This window comes from Propithecus coquereli, unplaced genomic scaffold (assembly GCF_000956105.1).
Source record: "Propithecus coquereli isolate 6110/MARCELLA unplaced genomic scaffold, Pcoq_1.0 Scaffold4, whole genome shotgun sequence".
Lineage (NCBI taxonomy): Eukaryota > Metazoa > Chordata > Mammalia > Primates > Indriidae > Propithecus > Propithecus coquereli.
This window is the reverse complement of record NW_012149729.1, coordinates 3,792,304-3,814,273: the sequence shown is the minus strand read 5'-3', so window position 1 is coordinate 3,814,273 and position 21,970 is coordinate 3,792,304. Positions and strand designations below refer to the sequence as shown.

Sequence of the window (21,970 nt, the reverse complement as noted above, 5' to 3'; positions counted from 1 at the left end):
CAATGTGAGTTAAGTGTGTAACATTACAGCATGATATGGTGAAGACATTTCTATGAAGGGCTAGAATTAATACCATGATAAATACTATTTACTGGTATTTGTATTGATAGTAAACTTGATATATTGTATTCCAGAGAATGGTATTTTAAATTATGCTGCTTCAGTGCCCTCTCCCTCCTAATAAGGACACTGTAATTTACTCAAATCATTCTTGGGAAACACTATTAAAAGATATAGTTAATAAAGGGAGAGATACAGATCACTACTTAATGTTGTGGAAAATATATTAAAAAAGTAAAACCTATTTCCTTCCCTATTTATAATTTAATAGATTTCTATCTTCTTATATTTTTATTTACATTCCTTGGCACTTTTAAAAATGTCTATCAATGCATCACTTGAGATTTAGTCTAATTTTGAAGGTTTATTTATGGTGGCTACTTGCCAAAAGCTGTTTCTAATGTTTGTCTGGAAAAGAAACATCTACTACAGATCAATCTTAACCTTTGTAATGGAAAACATATTTCACATTTTTCTTTAGTTTATTTGTATTAAAAAAGAAGCTATAAGGAAGTTGAGATTTAAATTACTAGTTAGTAAGAAGAGCTTAACCACAATAATTGCTTTCTTGGGACGAAGGGGGTGGGTAGTAGACTATGGGAATTAAAAAGTATAAGCTTTGAAGTAAGACAGAACCTGGCTTGGAGTCGCTAGTGTGACCTATTCATGGTTACGTGACCTTGGGCAAGTGACTTAACCTCCCAAAGCCTCAGTTTTTGCATCTGCAAATTGATTGTTTTGAGAATGGTACATAGTAAGCACCCCATAAATGGGAGATAATATTGTTACTACAGTCAAGAAATAGTTACAGAAAGAAGAATATAACGTGTCCTCTGTAGGAAGGTGCACTTAGAATATGAAGTAATATAGGGGTGCTGCCCCTGGATATTATTTTGGGTTAAATGAACTTGATGTGCGTTTTTCAAGTCAGACTCCATCAACTAACGTGTTCTCCTTAGAAGATCTGCCTTGTACACCCTCCTGAAATTCCAACACACACTCTTCTGGATCACTCCTTTAGAAAAGCCTCACTTCAAAAAAAATCGGTGAGCTCCTTAAGGTCAGGGACTATGTCTTTTCTGCTCATCACTTATAATCATGCCTTCCACCTAGGGGCATACGATAAATATTTATTGAATGCATGAATAAATGAAGATAAAACAGTGCATCGATATTTGGGCCCCTTAAATAGTGAATTTCCTCAGGCTATTCACATTAAAACTTAATTTGTAAAACTTTTACTTTTATATAACTTTAAGGGAACACTGATGTTCTATTTATGCTCAAATCTACTCTTCTAACAAAGATAATCATAAATATAGTATTACATAGGGCTGATATTTTATACATCAAATGATTTGTGACTTCTGGAGAGAAACATAGTGCTTGGGTCCCTTTTTCACAATTTTACTCTTTCCTTGCTTCTGAGGCTGTCCTGTCACATTCACCAGTGTTACTCAGCCTGTTGGTTTGGGGAAAGGGCAGATGAGTTTAGTTCGTTAGGTGCTGTGAAATTTTCATAGGGATGTATTCAGCAGAAACTCAAGCAAGCAGAGAGTCCAGGGCAGGAGATGGAGACCTGTGGGTCTTCTGCTGAGAGGTGATAATTGATTCGCTGAAGGTTTAATATTCCATAAAGCAATGTAACACATAGCATTACCTAAGGATGCTCTCTGGTAAAGAACACATAAAAGTAAGCATATAGCTTTGGCTGCTTGTGAACATAGAAAGCACTAGGAGAAAGAATCCAAAACCCTATCATATTATTTAGTTCCTATTTGTGTCCTCTATGTTATGCTCTTTAGTTATTTTCTTAGAATAATGTAAAATACTCACATTTATGGTCTTCTAATCCCTGGCTTTGGAAAAATATATCTTATGACCTCGGATTTTTATAACATACACTTCTCCAAAGGCAAAGATAGAGACACCATCAAATTATTCTCTTTCATCTCATCCAGGTATTATTTAGTAAATCATTATTTAGGTTCATACAATGTTATAATAGCCTAAAAGAGAAATAATATGTTTTCACAAGTTTTTAACCTGCTCCCAGGGTCAAGTCTAAGTAGTTCAAAAGAGTCTAACGCAGAGTGTATTTTATCATTGAATCAGAATTATTTATGTATACCTGAAGAGGGCATATTTCTGCAGTTGCAGCAGAAACCAGAATTGCAGCAGGAATGAGAAAGTAGATTGTTCAATTGCAAAGAAAGTTTCTGGGAGGCCCCGTGAGTAGATGAACCAACATTTTAATATTTCTATTGTTTAACGAGATACTTGAATCCAAGAGTTATTTTTAGTAACTCTAAAAGGCATAACTAGGACCATTTTATGGATGGACATTTTATCCATCAGAGTTGTTCAGCAATGAAACAGCTCATTTCAAGAAGGGGGCAATTTTGTTGGAACAGTAGCAACTCTGGGATGCTATGGAGAGGGTTGCTGTATTACGTAGGACAATGAGTAAAACGACCACCAAAGTTTTCTTCAACTGTACATTCTCTGATGCGATATAAGTCTTATTCACACAGAATGAGAGAAAGCAAGACCAAAATTTAAATCTCTATCATCATGAGGATTCCTTTTCTTTAGTCTTTGCTTTTAGCCTGGTGTTCTGTGGGCAGAACAGGGGAAATGACAAGCCGGGAAGTAGTGGAGAATCATCAGTCCCAGCAAATTTGGAGATGGCCCTCCGTGGCTAGTAGTGCAGGCATGTTTATAGCAGATGCTTCTACTGATAATTTAAAACTTGAGAGCCTAATGAATTTCTCCTCTTCTCATTCATTTTCCCCCTCCAGCCCCACACCAGCACCCTGCTGCTTTCCTGAGTTTAATGTGCTCTGTGACCATGTAGCAGGAAGACAGAAAAGGAAAGGTCACATTTAAAAGCCACAGTATGTTTCAGTTTGTCTGTGTTTTGCCCAGAACACATTTGACATGCGTTTTTTATTATGCAAGTAATAGGCTTTGGAAGGTAACAGAAGTTGCTTCTGCACTTTAGTTAATCAAACTGGGGTGAAAAAAAAGAAATTGAATCAAAGAAACTTATAAGTCTGCACCGTTCTATTTTATTGTATTATGACACACAGTAATTGTGTGCTCAGGTTTATTGTTATTTTCCTCAGTGCTTATAGAATTACTGATATATTTATGACCGAACAGAATTTGTTCTTTAATTGGCACACTGGAGCTCAAGGAATGTTTATTTAACCTTAATTCAGTTGAGTTGTTTATGCTACAAGGACTTGAGTTCAATTTACTTTAATTTTTGGAAAAAAACTTTTGTTATTTATGAAAGTTGAGCTTAGAGTGACCTCTCCATTCTGATGTTTTCTTTACCCTTCGCTGTGCAAAGAGAACAAAAAGCCAGTGTCTCATTTTCACTCCAAAGAAACTAAACTGCTTCCTTAAGTGGGTTAGTTCTTACAATAGAAAATGGCAACCAGATGTTTACCGAAATCCCTAGCATTTCTCCTTCAAGCCTAGCTTCTTCCTAATTGTTTGATCTTTTTTTAGGTTTCATAGAAACCAGATTGGGTATTTGAATTTTCCAAAACTGGGAAATGTTTAATATAACTTTGAAGACACTTTCTATGAACTGTTCTATGAACTATGAACTGATAAATGTACTTTCTTTTACTTTTATTTTTAAAGAAAGGCACAGCATTGAAAATTTAATGAGTAATTTATTTTAGGTCATTGTTCTTTTTATATATATATCATTAAAATAGAAAAGACTTTTTTTCAGAAATTAGGCATTTTTGTTTGGTTTTGCCACAGACTAAACTGTGCTTTGAATGGCAGATTTAATTTGTAAAAACAAATAATATCCGTAGTATATTTAGATTGAGGAAAGACTCCAGGAAAGATAAACAAACTCCTTCATATGGGACCTTTCAAGCCACAGTGTTTGTGGATTAACTAAAAAGGGAGCTAGGGGACTTCAAATACAGTGTGTTTACTATGTTAATGCATTATCAGATTTAGCTGCTTGAAATATTTTTGACATTTTTCTCAACTAGGGAGGAGGTTGGGAGCTTCGAACTATATTTCCAGGATTGCCTTTTAATTTTTATACCACTTTTACTTTCTACTCTCAATATTATTAATATAAACATTATTGAAACTTCCCAAATCACTCCCTTTTTGGACTTGACTTTCTCCAAGTTATATTAATATTTCTCCTGATCTTTCATTTTCTTTTTTAGCTGAAGTTACTTCCTCCTAATAGCATCTCTTTGTGGATGTCCAAACTACAGTTTGGGAAACAAAGATTTAAGAAAAAATGGATATTTTGTCTTTAGTAATCTCTCTCCAGTTAACTCTCTATAATCTAACTTTCGCCCCCACTTATCTCCTAAAATTGTCCCTTCAAAATTTACCAAGAAACTCCTTTTTGCTCAAAAATCCAGTCATGATATTTATGGTTGCATTATTTTTGGTATGAAAGTAGATTTGAGTGTGAGTAGAATATCAATGTTTCCCAAAAGTCATATAAATTTTTGAAAATACTAAATTAAGCATTGATGTGACTTCACTGAAGTGGTTTCTCAATTCTCTTGGTTTTACTCTGGCAGTGTTTACCAAATTTGATGAAATTTACAAATCATAGTGGAATAAACACCCATCCTTGCATTGAGTAGGGCCTGAAGGGTTGGGAGTTTTCTTCCCAACCCTTTGCTCTCTTAATTTTGGTAATGCTGCCTTAGCCTACTTCTCCCACCCATCTGACCCCTCCTTTTTTGTGATCTTCCTCCAGACGTGGGCATTCTTCAAGACATTTATCCGTAGTCATCATTTTTCCCCCTCTCCTGATACTCAATCAAGAAATTTTTCTACTCTACAGACTCAATAATCCCCCTAGGAGATATTAGATATATCCCCTAAATAATGTTGAATCCTAATCTGTCTCCTATGGGCAGAATTTCTAGAGTCAAGATTTTCCAGGTACCTGATAGATGCTTTGATTTGCGAGTCCCACTGCCTCAACACATATGAAACAGAACTGATGATGCCACCCCAGCAGTGTCTGTTGTTCTTGCCTGACATGTGTCTGCTGCTGGTTCCACATTCCCTCACCCTCTCAGGCTCTAGAGCTCATTGTCAGATCGTGTCTTTCCTTCAACCATGACACACATCTGTCACCAGGCATACCTGTGCCTCTGTCCTGTCATGGCTTCACCTTCATTACAGTTGTTTGCTTCTCCCTTGTGCTGTCACAGTACCTGTTAAATACTCCCCTGTTATTTTCTACTAAGCAGAACACATATTTCTTAGCCAGGCATTCAGTGCTTCCCATGCCATGCTGTCAGAAACCTTCCCATCCCTGCTATAGCCATCCTTCTCAGGCCTGTCCATATACTCCAATTACTTAAGGATCTTAAAGTTTTAAAGAGCCAATGCCTAGGCTATACTTCAGAAAATCAAATCAAAATTTGGGGGTAGGGAGATGGGCTGGGACATCATTGTTTTTTACAAGAGCCTCCCAAGTGATAGAAACATGTGGCCAGGGAGGAGTACTACTGCAATTGGCCTACTCACTTTTTCCTGATCACATTTCAAAGCTTTCTACCTTGCATTGCTGTTGAGGATTTTGTTTCCTAGAGTTCCCTCCTCCTTTCTGTCATTTCTTAAGGTTTGAATGAATATACGAATTCCCCCATCAATTCCTCTCAAACTAGAAATAGTGAACAAATTATCTGAGACCTCATCACACAGTCTTCATACATCTCTGATGCCTGGGGTATGCTTTATATCGTTTTTAAATTATTTTTGTGTGCTCATCTATTCTTTCATATTATAAACTTATAAAGAAAGCAGGGAGTATTTCATTCATCTATTTACAGGTTGTTGTGCATAATAAGACAATGCCTTGTATATACTTAGTAGATACACAGTTAAATGCATAAGCAATTGAGAAAATGAACCTACAAATACACTAATAAAACAGTTGAATCTTCCCTTCAGATATTTAAGTGCCACTTTCTTCTTTGAAGTTTTGGAAAAAATTAGTGATCATGAAAGGAAATAGCTGCCCAGTAGAGCAAAATGAAACGTGCTCAGGATTATGTCTGAGCACAACCAACTGAGGAACAGAACTCACATCTCCCTGCCCCTAGTGAAGGCTCTCTGAGATCTTGTTTCAGATTTCATCAAGCCAGTGACATCTCTGTTTTCAAAGAACAAGTTAATAATAATCACCACCAAATTAATAATAATAATGATAACTCATTTCAGCTCTTTCTCTAAGGAAAAATATGAAAGCCATATGTGAATCTCATCATTTGTGCAACAAAATGTTCCATTTAGAGTGGGGAACTCTTGGAATTTAAAAAATCTTGTTTGGCATTCCACCTCCTTATCAGAGTGACCAAACAAGTGATTAAGGGATGTGGAGAGCTAGACGACTTTTGAGGGGGTCCCTGTCTAACTCTATATTTTGTATTAATAATTATCAGAAGGTAAAGGGAATCTCTGCCAGAATGTTTGCTAAAAATTATAGTTTTGGCAAAACTCCACCGTAGCTACTGATTTGCTAGGATGGTGATTTTAAAACTTGGCATGCATCAGGATTGTCCGGAAGGCTTGTTAAGTTGCACAACTGCTGGGTCCTACTCACAGTAGATCTGATCTGATTCAGTAAGAATGGGGAGGCAGGTTAAGAATTTGGATCTCTAACAAGTTTCCAGGTAATGTTAATTTGCTGGTCATGGGAGCACCTGTTGAGAATCACTGTGCTAGTTACTTGTTATTATGGGTTTTTGGCGAAGCATCTCTTATAACAGCACAAAGAACTTTTGCCTGTTTGCTATTTTAAGTAGTTAATGGCCAAACAATTCCTCATTTGTCTCACCAGAACCCTGAATCAGCCTTTCACATTGGTGAGAAAGTCCCACTACTAAATTTACGTAGATGCTAAATCCATTAATTATGAGTTGACTGGCAAAGTCTTAGTACACCGTAGCTTAATTCTTTACAGTCAAGGCCAGTGATCTCATTTGAAAATGATAGCAATAAGCAGCTGAATTTAAACTGTCTTAGGACACATTGGACTTGCTGGAAGGTAGTAGGGTCAAGGCAAAAATATGGACCCATAATTTATTGCAAACGATAATTACAGGCCTCCCCCGAAAAGCAAGATGATACTGTGGAAAGAACACTGGCTGAGTTGCATTGTCCTTGTGAAACCATGACTAAGTTATTTAATTTCTCCTGTTGCCTTTCAAAGATTTTTGGATTAGATGATCCTTAAGTTCTATTCCAATTGGAAAATACAAAAAAGTATAATAATGAATGAGGCAGATTACCTGTAACCCCACAAACAGTGACAGTTAATTTTGGATATATTTCTTTACAAGCTTCTTCTATATTTCATATAATTTTCTATCTTGCTTTTTTTAGCTTAGTATTATTAATATATCAGAAACACATGCCATAAAAACTTTGTGAACATTGTTTCCATGGCTGCATAAACTTATATGGATTTATTTAATGTTTACTTAATTTACTTAATCTTTCCAACATAGTTAGATATTTATCCTATTTCCAATGTTTTGCAGTTATGAATAATGCACTGGCAATATTTTTGCATGTAAATCTTTGTCCATATTCCTAATTATTCCTTTAGCATAGATTTCTAAAGTTAAAATTACTGGAATGAAGAGAATCAATTTTAAAACTCTTCATTCATGTTGTCAAAATTCTATCTGAAAAGGTAAAAGCATTTCCCATCAGCCATGCAAGAAATTTCCCATCTCACCAAACCTCACCAGTATCAGATCTCTCATTTTATTAATAATAAGTTAGGCTGTTTGGAGATTGAGAACTGTTCTATGGAAGTATAGCATGAAAATCTAAATTCATAGTTATAGCATAAAACAGATGAAGGTTCTTCTGGAAAACTGATACTTGCGACATTGTAGAAATGCTAGGAATGCCAGAATGGCAGACCCATTCCACAGTGATCTGAAGGCCCATCCAGAGAGCTAACATATCAGGACTAAAGAGTGTTTACACTTTCATTGGTTTGCTTGCTCAAAGATTTCTATTCATTGTTTGTCTGCCTTCAGAAGAAATAGTATATTAAGCTTATCAGCAAGATTTTATTTGATGTGGTACCTGAAATCTCTAATCCATAACCATTTGCAGCCTGAGTATGGCATGATGAGACTGATTTTTGTTTCTCGTCTTATGGAAAGAAATCCCATTACCTTGTCACATTGAGGCACTCTATCTAACATCAGAAACACTCTGAATTTTAAAATGATCGAGGTCTGGGTTAATTTTCTATACATTTTCATTTCTATATAACATTTTATTGGTATTTTACAGGACTTTGAAAGATATACAATGAGTGAAATGTCTGTTTTTCTGCAGAGGATAATATTTCTTTACCTGGATGCATATTCTAACTGCATTTTTAGAATATGGTTTTCCTGTTTATAAAGATGTTACACATTTATGGTAGAATATTCAGTCAAATTTTTGCAAATACAGGCTGGGCATGGTGGCTTATGCCTGTAATTCCAGCGCTTTGGGAGGCTGAAACAGGAGGATTGTTTGAGGCCAGGAGTTTGAGATCAGCTGGGGCAAAACATTGAGACCCTTTAAAAAGTTGGCTAGGCATGATTGCATGTGCCTGTAGTCCCAGCTACTCAGGCGGCTGAGGCAGGAGAATCGCTTAAGCCCAGGAGTTTGAGATTTCAAGGAGCTATGATAATGCCACTACACTCTAGCCTGGATGACAGAGCAAGGCACTCTGTCTCAAAAAAAATGTGTATATTGGCAAATACAAAAGTGAAAAATGACTCTAAATTCCAGAGATAACATGTGCATGCTTCCAGACATCTCTTTAAACATCACGCACACACACACACACACACACACACACACACACACACACAGTGCACACACACATTTACAGCCCACTCTGTTGCCTCCTCCTTGTTTACAAACAGTATATGATAAAAGTCTTGCCATATCAACATAGTTTTCAAAACATTTTAATACATTTTAAAATCAATAATTTTAAGCTAGCCTTTGTTAAGTACAGTAATCCTCCTCTATCTGTGATTTTGCTTTCTGTGGTTTCAGTTACCCAGGACCAACCACAGTCTGAAAATAATCAATGGAAAATTCCAGAAATAAACAATTAAAAGTTTTAAATTTCATGCTGTTCTGAGTAGCATCGTGGAATCTCTCACTGTCCTGTGTCATCCCACCCCGAGCTGTGAATCATCCCTTTTTCCTGCATCTCCACATTGCATACACTACCCACCCATTAGTCCCTGAGTAGCCCTCTTGACTGTTAGATAGACTGTCACAATATTGCAGTGCTTAATAATGGCTCCCAAACTCAAGAGTAGCGAGGCTGGCATATTGTTATAATTATTCTATTTTATTATTGGTTATTGTTGTTAATCTCTTACCGTGCCAAATTGACAAAATAAATTTTACCATAGGTATGTATGTATAGGAAAAATAGTTTTTATAGGCTGGTTCTATACATGGTTTCGGGTGTTCATTGGTGTTCTTGAAACATATCTCCTGCAGATATGGGGGAACTACTGTATTAACTAAATGCACTGTGCTGTGCATTTTATATGTATTAACTCATTTAATTCTCACTGCTAGTCCATAAGGTAGATATTTCTATTTCACAGGTGAGGAACTGGGGCTTAGAGAACCACATATGCAAAGCAGTGCCTGTCGTAAATGGTGGAGCTGAGGTTTGATCCAAGGACTAGCTATCTTCAAAGCTGAGCTTTTAACCATAGTATCATACTAATTCCCTGAAAGTGCATGGAAAATATATGCTTCATTCCTTTTAGGACCTTATTGTATAGGCATACCATATTTTTAAATTAACTCCTTCTAAGTATAGATATTTAGAATTTTCCAACTTGTTCTAAAATGCAACTTTGGTGTAATATTCATTTATATTATATCTTGGAGATTTGATTGATAATTCAAAATTATTGGGTTAATGGGTAAAAATACTAAAACTGTTATCCTCCCTGCCAATTTCTCTACAAAAAGATGGTTCCTGTTTTTATTTCCATCTAGATTGCTGGTTGTCCATGTGTCTTAGTATTAGATGTTACCGCCTTTTTTTTAATCTGACAAGGTTAAAAAATGACACAAAATTTCTGTTTTTTTAATTAAAAAATTGACTTGCACATCAATTTAAAACATTTTATTATACTAAATGCCATTTTTAAATTTAATTTTTATTTGTAAAACTTTTTATGCTAAGTATATGAATAAGCAGTTCATAGAAATGCAAATCCAAATGGTAGAACAAAGAAAAGATGCCAAAATTCACAAAAAGTGAGGGAAAGACAATTTAAAATACAGCATATCATTTTACATTCATGAGACTGGCTAAACCCCAAAGTGGTGATATTACCTGTTGCTGGTGGGGATTCTGAGTAAGGGAGCTCTCATATATTGCTTGTGGAAATATGAAATCTTATGGACTTTTTTAGGAAAGCAATCTGGAAAATCTGCAAAACTTAAAATACTTACACTTTTTAAGCCAGCAGTCTTATTCTTGGGAACCAATATGATAGAAGTTAAACATTATAAAATATATATACATAAATCTTAAAATTAATAATGTTAATGAAATAGAGAAAATTATTTTAAATAAGGACAAACAAAACAAAGAAAATGGGATTGCTATACAAATTTTTAGTAGTAAATAAGCAAAGAGAAAAACAGCAAATTATGTCCTAAGTATCTCTGGAAAGGTAGGAAATTCATGTTATGAGACTAGATAAAACTATGATTTAACAGAATTCTGTTAAAATATGTGAGATAAAATATGCTTCTTAGATGCGTAGGAACAATGCATTTTAATGGTACTTGGCATAGTTTCACATTGACCTAAATATTCTTCGCGTCATGGTTGACAGAATTATTGGCCTCAGGAGACACTTCTGATATACTCTTGGATTCTGGGAGCAGGGCCAATTTTAGGAAAATTGTGAAGTGGATGAAACTTGTCTTAGGCGGTAGCCCTGTTTACATGTTACCTAGCTCCCTCCTTATCTACAGCACCCACTTTAGGGTCCCAGGAGGCCTTCCTTCATCATATTTCAGGGCTCGAAATGTCGCCTATTCCAGCAAATGCACTTGTAGTGGCAATAAGAGAAAACCGCTGAGCCTTTTAGGTAATGTGCATGCTTTTAACCAAGGTTTACTACTGTGAAGTCCTCTCTTTTCCTTAGATTTAAATTACCACTGGATGTCTATTGAGTCATGTTCCTCTATGGGGGCAATGCCTATTGAAGAAACATGAGGATGTGGAGCAGAGTTAGAAGAGATTATAAGATTATTTCCTGTGTTTTCTAAATTACACTTACATCACTCTGTTCAGAAGCCTTAAACAATAGGCTGGCAAGACACATGGAAGATGTCACATTTTGTTTCTTGAAAGTTCATAACCTAGAACAGGAATTTATCTTCCTGTATCTAGCTATCACTCACCTATCTATTCATTAAACAGATTCTATTATAATATATAAAGCTTTTCAGATATTAGGCACTTTTCTAAACACTTTACAAATATTAACTCATTTAATCTTCATAACATCCCCTAAATGTCGGTATTATTATTCCTGAGAGGTCTGAGTTTTATGCCTCACATTTGCTTTTTGGAATGCCCTGAACAAACTCATTAGGTTATCTATTGCTTGATTTAAAAATGGAAGATAAGACTTGCCTCATAAGTATTTCATAGGAATGTTGTGATTGGGTTCAATAAATCTCCCAAGATTATTGAAAATAATGCTATGAATAGGAGATGTATAATTTTAAAATACTTTTGGCATTAAGTAATAAGTCATTGAGAGATAGTTGCTTCTTTTTCTCATGTAGAGTGAATTATATTTTCTCAAGCCTTAATTCTCATCTGTGCTTAGTATGGAATTATTCTTGGAATAAATTAGAAGTCAATGGCTATCTTCCTCCTCTCAGGTTGTTCACAGTCCCCAAAGCCTTGCTATACAATGTTAAACCAGATATGACTAGGTTTTATTCATTGCATTTCAAAGAAGTCATGCAAAATAACTTTTAATAGAACAGGAAGAAGGAATAATATTTGGTTAAATGAAGTGTCATAATGCTAATTATACACTAAAGCCTCCTTTGCTGTTCTGTGGAATTTGGTATAAGGAATATCTGTCAAAAAGTCACGTCAAGTATTCAAGTAATAAAAGAACCCAATTTAAAGCATCAATCTCGTAACAAGGATTATAAGGAGGACATTATTATAGCCAGGCATCAAGTATTTTATAATTGACACTAAACCCTCAAGTTTTATTCTACACATCATTATTAAATAAAAACTATATGTAGAACACTATAATTGGTGTGGGTAGGGAAGAGAGCATTACATAGGTAAATGAGACCTTTCAAAGAGCTATCCGGCAGAGGTGTATATCAGAATTTCTCAAAATTACATGTGTATAAACATCATCTGGGGATCTTGTTATCTACAAATTCTGATCTGGTGAGGTCTAAGTTGAGGTCTGAAATTTTGCATTTCTACCAACTTTTCAGGTGCTGACAATATGGGTCCATGGACCATTTTTGAGAAGCAAGGCAATATATGTTTAATTGCAATATCAGACATAATATAAATAGTCTGAAAGGCAGAAATAAATGTTTTGAGAGAACAGAAAAGCAAGCGGCTTTGCTGAATGTGGTGATCTAGGAAGGTGTAACAGGTGGAATACTTGGCATGTAAGAGCGATTTCTTAAGCAAATATTGTAGGGAAGAGCATTCAGCAGCATGAGCTGCACAGTGGGGTCACACAAGTTTCTAAGAGCTTGGAGTTTCAGGGACCAGCAAGGGCTAGGTGTGGCTGAACGGAAGGAGTGTGTGTGGAAGGGAGAGGGCTAGTTTTAGGGAAAGGAGACTAGAAGACTAGCTTGGAGCAGATGTGGAGGGCGTTGGTTGCTTTGCTAAGGAATTTGATCTGCATTGTTCTGGCAATGATGAGATTCTGTATTTGAGAAGGAAAAATAATTAGAAGCAGAGAGGCTATTTAGGAGACTTTGCAGAGATGGTGAGATCTTAGATTTGGAGAATGGGATAGGATTTGCAAAGGCCAGGAAATATTTAAGAAATTCTAATTTAGAATTGATGGGATTTGAAATTAAGGGGATATGGGAATGAGATGCGAGTACAAGTTGAAAATGACCTTATGCTTTCTAGTTTGAGGGAGACTGGCTACACCTTTCACGATTTAAAAAAAATGGAAGAAGGACCAGGTGTTTTAGCGGGAGATAATGGGTTCAGATTTGTACTTGTTCAGCAGGGCATCTGTTCTGCAGTGTAACTGGAAATGCCTCCTGAAACATGAAAAAGATTAAGAAATGTGAATTTGGGAGTCAACGACAGAGAAGCAACAGCTAAAGCAATAGATGTAAATAAAATTCCAAAGGAGTTGAATTTAGAAGGAAATGGTAATAATTGTAAGGCAATGATAGGAATTTGAGGAGCTATATGTATCAAGAAAAAGCCTTAAGCCCCAAACTTGGCCTATGTTTCAGTCCTCTGTATTTTAAAAAAATTGGAATTTTTATTTATGGAAGAATGCATCCTGCATAAAAAGTAATTATTTTCACTTTCTGCATTGTAACGGTGATTTGTTTTGTGATACAGCATTCTTAGCATAAAGCACTTTGGTGAGATTATATAATTAGTTTGTGAGGGTTTATGTCTAGCTACAACCACATAACAACCATCATCTTATTTTCTCTGGAGAATTTATTTCTTCAGGCTTGTTAAAAACTAAAGTCCATACTTTATTGAGATTTTCTTAGTTTTTCACTAATGTTCTTTTTCTGCTTCAAGACCCCATCCAGGATACCACGTTACATTTAGTCATTATGTTTCCTTAGGCACCTCTTGGCTGTGACAGTTTCTCAGACTTTCCTTATTTTTGATGACCTTGATGGTTTTGAGAAGAACTGGTCAGCTATTTTGATGTCCCACAATAGGAATTTGCCTGACGTTTTCCTCCTGATTAGGCTAGAATTATGGTTTGAAGGTGTATGCCCACAGAGATAAAGCATCATTTGCATCACATCTAGCCAGAGCATATACTATCAATGTGACTTAGCACTTTTCTGACTGAGGTAATGTTTGTCAGATTTTATACTTTTATTCTCTCTTTCCATACTGAACTCTTTGGAAAGGTGTCACTATGCACAGTTCACACTTACGGAGTAGAAAGTTATGTTCTACCTCCTTGAAGGTCCAGTGGCTACATGATTGACTTAGAATTCTTCTGCAGGGAGATTTGTCTCTTCATCCCCATTTATTTGTTTATTCACTCATTTATTTGCGTCAGTCTGGACTCATAGATATTTATTTTATGCTTTGGGTTATAATTCAATATTACTTTACTGATTTTGTTGCTCAGATGATTCCCGCTTTAACCTTTGGCTCTGGTGTCTTTCTGACATGTCTCCATCGTTGCTTTTCTTTGCTTGTTTGTTTTCAAGCCCTCTCTGACTTCCTGGCACTACGAAGCTCTAGGCTTATCTTGTATATGTCCTGCTGCAGCCCTTGAATCAGTCGTTTCTCCAAGGAACTGGTTCCTTTTACTGGAAAATGGTTTTAGAAACCAACATCTGGTATGAGGTGTATTCTGATTTTTAAATCATTACTGTGTTAATTTCTTTTAAGTCTTTTTAGCTGGTAAGCATTTCAGACATTTAAAAATTTGGTAAAATGCAGTAATGAGAGTTTCATCCCAGACAGATAATAGTTTTGAAAGCAGTGAAAGTTTAAACACACCCACCCACACATGCATACAATCACACTTCAAAAGAAGATTACATAAATGGCATGAAAAGCTTAAAAAAAATTCATTTTAAGAAACCTAGGAGGGAACTTTAGCAAGCCTTTTTTAGCAAACATTTCTTAAAGAGTTTATTTCACAGGAGTAAACTCATGTGTTTCCTTTCACGCTCTTCTTAATGGCAAATTTCTTCAGAGCAATAATCTTTTATTTTGCAAAATTTAAGGATAATATTAATTTCTTGAACTTATAAGTAGATGAGAATTTCAGGAGCTCAAAACTCATCAAAAAAACTATTCTTTGATCTTCACAACCTCTTGTAGGGCAGAAAGAGGGTAGATATTAGACGGGAAAGCTTCATTTCTAGTGTGGGTTTAGACCATGAAGGGGGAGAATGCCTTAGAATTTCTCTGTTGTGAAACACAAAATTTTCATCACCAGCTCTTAGAAACTATAGAGCCAGAAGCATAACAAACAAACACCCATGACCAGACTCTTGGGGTAAAGATCCAGATTTAATTGATTTTGTGGCCATGTTGTATAATTTATTAAGAATCTCAAGGTTCTATACATAGGATTTCTCTTAAAGTTAATTCTGAAAATTGAAATAGTCAATACAATAAACATCTGTTGAGTGTCTACTGTAATCAGCATTAGAAACAATAAGATGAATGTTTCTTGTCCTTAACAAATAGCCACAAATAAGCTTAATTATGGATGCTATATTACTGTTCTGTAGATCTATCACAGTAAGAGTACATAGTAAGAAACTGGTTAATGTAACTTGGGATATTTAGTAAAAATAGAGGTATTCGCAATGGTTAACTTATATCCAAAGGATCTTGTGGTGAAATCAGGTATAGACCCTAACTTATCATCAATAAGTTAATGCACTCATGAATGTAATACTATATACTAATTTGGTAAGGGATGGATACAGAGAAAATAAGACTTTGTTATTCAATAGGAATTTTATAATTTAGTTGTGAAAAGAAAGACAATACAGATGGAACAGTGTACATATGAAATATTCTCATATATTATAAAGGAATATTATGAATTATTAAAAAATTAAACATCTTCAGTATTTTCCCCAGTGAAATAAAAATTTAGAAAACCATCCTACTTTTATCCTTATGAAATATGATGTCTAATATTGTGAATAAGTAAATGAGGTTTGGCTTTTGTTGCTTTGTATCCCAGAAGCTCTTGGACAAGTTTATTTTCCAAACCATACTTTATAAATCTGTTCTTAAATCTAATGTGTGTTTACAGAAAAGTTTTCAGTATGTCAAACCCTTGGAATTTCCTATTTGTTTTTATAATTTCTTTAAATGCAATGAATGGTTAACTTTGTTTTTCTTATGTTTACTTCTCCTCCTTTGTCCATATCAGCTAAGAACCAAAATATATATCTATGTCCTTTTTTAAAAACTAATGTTTTTCCCACCATGCTTACATTTTTAATTTTTACAACAGCATCTCAAAATACTGGCATTTGATTGAGTTCTAATTATTGGTCTGCTGCGCACATGCAGTTATTCAATCCTTTACGCACTTAACAAATGTATGCAAATACTTCTTACCTTTCAGCCACTGTGGTAGATACTAAGAATGTAACAATGAACAAAAGAGTCACAGTCCCTGCCCTCAATGAGCTCACATTCATACAGGGAAAGACAGATAATAAACAAATAGACAAAAAAATATATAATGTGTCAGATGATGGTAAATGCTATGGAGAAGAATAAAACAGAAATACATTTAATATATTTAGATTTTTATACAGTGTGACAGAAATCTGAAGTTGTCAGTCCTTGAGAATAAACATTTATTAATAATACTAACATGAACAGTGCTATCTCAGAGTTCTCTGTTGTTCTTGGGATTAAACTATGGATCCTGCAGATGTTATCAACGAGGGAGGTCATTTGTGAGCCAGGAAATGACTGTTGGCTTTGCATGGCAGCCTGCCTATCAGGGACTGGAAACACTCTAAAAGCAGCCTTGCTCCTTAGGCAGATGCTTGATTTAAAAACAAACAAAACAAAAACCTTTAAAAACAGCTCTGGCTTATAACACTGAGATGTTAGCTGGCTTCTGAGAACACTTGGAGGAAGTTAAAAACTGCGGTAGTGACATTTTACGTCTGAATTAATAAATCTGGACCCTGCCATCTCCTTCCAAAATTGTCTTGGAGTATCTGTCTTTTCCAGAGATAACACTATAGAGGCATGATAGTGATTGGTGTTATCAGCAGTTTTGTTTTATAGTTTTTGGAAAGGTGCCTGTAGATTTTTCATATTTTTGTAATTCTGAGATGGGAAATGGAACAGGCACATCCTGTTTTCCCTAGAATTATGCCCTATGACCTCTCTGTTTAAGACCTTGGCTAGCCTAGTCAGGGAGCTCTGGTTTCTCTGTGACAAGGAAAGAAATAATTTTAATCATCAAAAAAAAAAAGTCTAAGGAATTTTAGAGATTTCTTTTCAGAAATAGGTGGAGGCCAAGTTAATATTTATGGTTCCTGAGTACATGTGCAGTGAATACTAGCTCCTTTTACATATGAAGATTTAACTTATTATTTCAATTACTAGTGGTATTGCTAATAATGGGATGGGGTACTATTGCCAGTTGGGGGTCTAGGAATACCTGAGTTACACTGTCATTCTTTCCTCTAAAGGAAAATAGATGCATTTAGAGAGTAAACTGAAAAAGGCCAGTGCTAGGTAATTCCTTTCTGTGTCTCAGTTTTCTCACTTGTAAAGTATGTGTAATAATTGTTTCTACCCCACACTGTTGTTAGAAGTACTGCATAAATTAATACACGTAAGGCATCAATAGCTGAGTTTCTTTTTTGCCTCCCTGTTTTTTGAGGGGAAAATGATTTAATGTTCAAGAACATGACCTATAAAACTAGACTTCCTGTATTCAAATTCTCTTCCCAACACTAACTGTAAGGTGACCTTGGGCAAGTTATTGAGCCTTTCTATGGCTCTAAAAAATAAAATAATCATATTCAGTGGGATATTGTATGGAATAAATGAGTTAATACAAATGCTTAAATAATACTTGGCCCGTGTAAGTGCTCAAGAGCTATTAGCTGTTGATATTGTTATTATTATTTCTACTTATTTATTAGTAGTGACTTTGGCCTCCAAATCCTATGCAACATTCTAAAGAGCAAGACTAAATTGCGGTTGTTTTTTTCCCTGTGCTAGGAGAACCTAAGAAGCCATCATCTAAATTGGCCAGGATCCACTTTGCCTGTTTTTCCCTAAATACAAATCTGACTTCTCAGCTCTTATAACTCTAATGTCAACCTTCTGGACGCAGAAGAGATACTTAAAGAAAGACACAAAGAGTGTTTGCCCCAATGCCTAGAAAGAAACTGTCCTAGGCCAAGTACAACTTTGGCAATAGCCTTGGGACAGGCTTATATGGAAAATCAAGTCCAAAGAGAGTGTGAATGAGAAGGAGATGAGGACAGGCGCTACTAGGAGCAGATCTTGGGCCATGTTAGCACTCCAACTGAAATAAAGAGATATAAGAAAAAGAGATGAGCACAGACAACTCTTGATTTTTCTGGGCTCTAAAAGGAAGAAACTCTAAGAAGCTAGGCTTCAGCCCTTGCCAACTTTAACATAACCAATAAAATGTCCTTGGAGTTGAAGTGACCTTCCCCAACCTTATAGAAGAGAAAGCCAAATCTAGATATCAAAGGATACGGGCAGACATCCCTCTAAGCCCAACTGACCAAATACCAATTTGCCTGAAGTCATCTAAACAAAACCAATTTATTTAATGAACAAGTCTAATTCATTTAAAAGCTAAAACATGGTACATCAATTTGCCAAATGACCACCTCATAGAAACCTGGCCCACCTAGTATTTTACTCCAGGTCTAGAACTGTTTGCTGACTCCAGAGGCAGAGCCCAGGCAGAGTTTGGGCTAGGTTGGGTGTGAAGGACCATGGCAAACTGGAACCATGGCGGGAAGTGGCTCCAGCCAGTTGCTGCCTTGTAGGAGATGGACCCAATGTAACCAGAGCTTCCAAGTTTTCAAACAAAGGCTGAAATCTGGATGTTTGTGTGAATTGTGCTGACATTTGCATTTTGGCAAACAGTTAAAATTAAAACAAAAACAAAACAAACACTGTGCAGGCCAAATGCACCCCATCTGAGGGCTTGAGTTACCTATATGCCTCTAGTTTGCAGTCTCTACTGTAGACCTTGGGTATTTGCCTGCTAAACGTGCATGCTTTCAACTGTGGAATGTGGCCCCAAAGCCCCAAAATATATAGTAATTTGTGATCTTGCTGAGGTACAAATCTGTATTGCAAATGCTCTAAGGCTAACTTCTGAATGTGATTTACTTAGCTAGCAAAAGTGCTTTGTTCTCTGCCCAGTATCCACATTTCAATGTGGCTTTAGGGTTTCTTTAACCAAATTTGAATACCCAGTACCTCTCTTGAAGCAAAGCTTTTTCTTTAAATAAGAGCCTTAAGAGGCAGGGTAGGGAGTTGACTTCTAATGTTGGAGATAGAAATGAAGAGAAGGTGAAAAGGTCTACTAAATATTTAATTAGCAAATAGAGGTTTGGGACTGTTGAAGTGGAATTCAGTGAGGATAACAATAGGAGTTTTGAATGAAAACAATCAGCATTTTCAGACCATGGTAGCAACAGTTAAGGAAGAAGCATATGAAGAGATCACTTGAAATTTCAGTTATAGTTTACTTCATTTTATGAGGAAATTTGTGAGCTATAGAATATTTTTGAATTAATAATTTTTAATTTAAAATATTAATTAAATATCTTTGAGTGATGAAGGATCACCGTTATGAATGCCAAGAAACTATGTAATGCTTTATAAGTTATCCTAATTTCTTTTTAATGTTTTGAGCCCTGAGATAGATTGCTGAGGGCAGTGATTGCTCTTTTTTGCTATTTACTTTCATATTTCTAGTACAATGTTCTGTTCATAGGAGATTCTTAATAAACCAAATACTTTGCATAATTTAAACATGTCTTCCAGTTTTAAACATTTATGGCTTAAATATGTATTTCTTTTAACAACTCTAGAAATTATGTATGTGCCTTGGGTAGTGAGGAGGGGCATGCCTTAGACTTGAGGAATATAAATGTGTTCTGTTTTTAAGACCCAAACACTGCAGTCCATGATTTGAAATCCCTCTCTCTTTGCATATCCTTATCTTCCTAAAATATTTAGTTGGGAATTGTATGACAGGAGGTTTCTTCTAGGGTTTATTATTTCCGAACTAGAAATAATAAAGAATAAAAACAGTCTTTGTGTTTCCCTTTGAATAGAAATGAAAAGCTTTTGGATGAAAAAGCCAGGTGCACATTTAAAATAAAGTATTTGAATCATCACGTAGTATTTAGTTTTAGCTATAGGAATTGGTTTGAAGTTTTTTTCAAAGTGAGGGTATGTGTAACAGGGTAGATCTTCCAAGCCAAAGCCTGATAGCTATTCCATGGACAAGATTTCTCTTGTCCCCAAATCACCTGCTTCATTTCTTCTTTGCACCTTTGAACTATTGTCCATCTTCCAGCATCTTCAGACACATCAAGCAAACAGAGAAACTCTAGGACAAGAGCTTGAATTAATTGTCTGAATCCCTTCGTGTGGCAGAAAGGTTTCCCTTTCAGCAACAGGACAACTAAAAACAGAGAAATCAAGAGACCAGATGGCACAGGGTTTGTCAAATTAAACAGGAATTGATTGGTGGAGAGTGAAATTTCATTCCTAATGGTCATAGATCCCTCTTCCTGATTGATCATTTTTTTCATAAAGCCTTTCTTTGGAAACATTATGCTTCTCAAGTGAGAAATTCTTCTGGGAAATTTGAAAAGAGTGAGGTTTGGAGAAGTTGGTTATTTCCTAGCTTTTTAGAAGCCACTACACTTAATGCAAGAGGTGACTGGTGAGGTCTGGCATAGTTACTCATAAATACATTTATCTCAGGATTGATCAACAAAAGAAGCAATGTGTACACAAATTACTTAATTGTTTTGTAAATTGGACTTCTATCTAAAAGGGGGAAAATTTTTGAAGTAATGCCAACTCTTTTAGATATTACCCAGGAATTTTTCTGGTTATTTTTGAGATACCTATTTCTATGTCATCCCTCAACAAAATCCTAGCAAACCGAATTCAGGTGCTTATCAAAAAAATAATCCATCACGACCAAGTGGGCTTCATCCTAGAGATGCAGAGATGGTTCAACATATGCAAATCTATAAATGTAATTCACCACATGAATACATGCAAAAACAAAGACCATATGATCATCTCAAAAGATGCAGAAAAAGCATTCTACAAAATTCAGCACCCTTATATGATAAGAACGCTTAACAAAATAGGCATAGACGGGACTTATCTAAAAATGATACAAACCATATATGACAAATCCACAGCCAACATTATACTGTACAGGGAAAAATTGAAAGCATTCTTGCTTAGAATTGGAACCAGACAAGGTTGCCCACTATCTCCACTTCTATTCAACATAGTGCTAGAAGTCCTAGCCAGAGCAATCACACAAGAGAAGGAAATCAAGGGTATCCAAATGAGGGCAGAAGAGGTCAAACTATCACTCTTTGCTGATAATATGATCTTATATCTAGAAAAACCCCAAAGATTCTGCCATGAGACTACTGGAATTGATAAATAAATTCAGCAAAGTTTCAGGTTACAAAATCAATGTACACAAATCAGTAGCATTCCTATACGACAACAGTCAAACTGAGAACCAAATCAAAGACTCAATACCCTTCACGGTAGCAACAAAGAAAATAAAATACCTAGGAATATATTTAACTAAGGAGGTAAAAGATCTCTACAGGGAGAACTATGAAACACTGAGGAAGAAAATGGCAGAGGACGTAAACAGGTGCAAAACCATACCATGCTCATGGGTTGACAGACTCGACATTGTTAAAATGTCTATACTACTCAAAGTGTTCTACAGATTCAATGCAATCCCTGTTAAAATACCAAAATCATTTTTCACAGATCTAGAAAAAATAATTCTACGCTTCGTATGGAACCAGAGAAGACCCCATATAG

The 21,970-nt window shown here is 35.6% G+C and overlaps 1 protein-coding gene across 1 annotated transcript in view; it reads left to right on the top strand.

Moving 5' to 3' along the window:
• CPED1 (cadherin-like and PC-esterase domain containing 1) overlaps positions 1 to 21,970 on the top strand; it is a 330,870-nt gene that overhangs the window by 28,763 nt on the left and 280,137 nt on the right. The gene's annotated exons all lie outside the window — the stretch shown is intronic.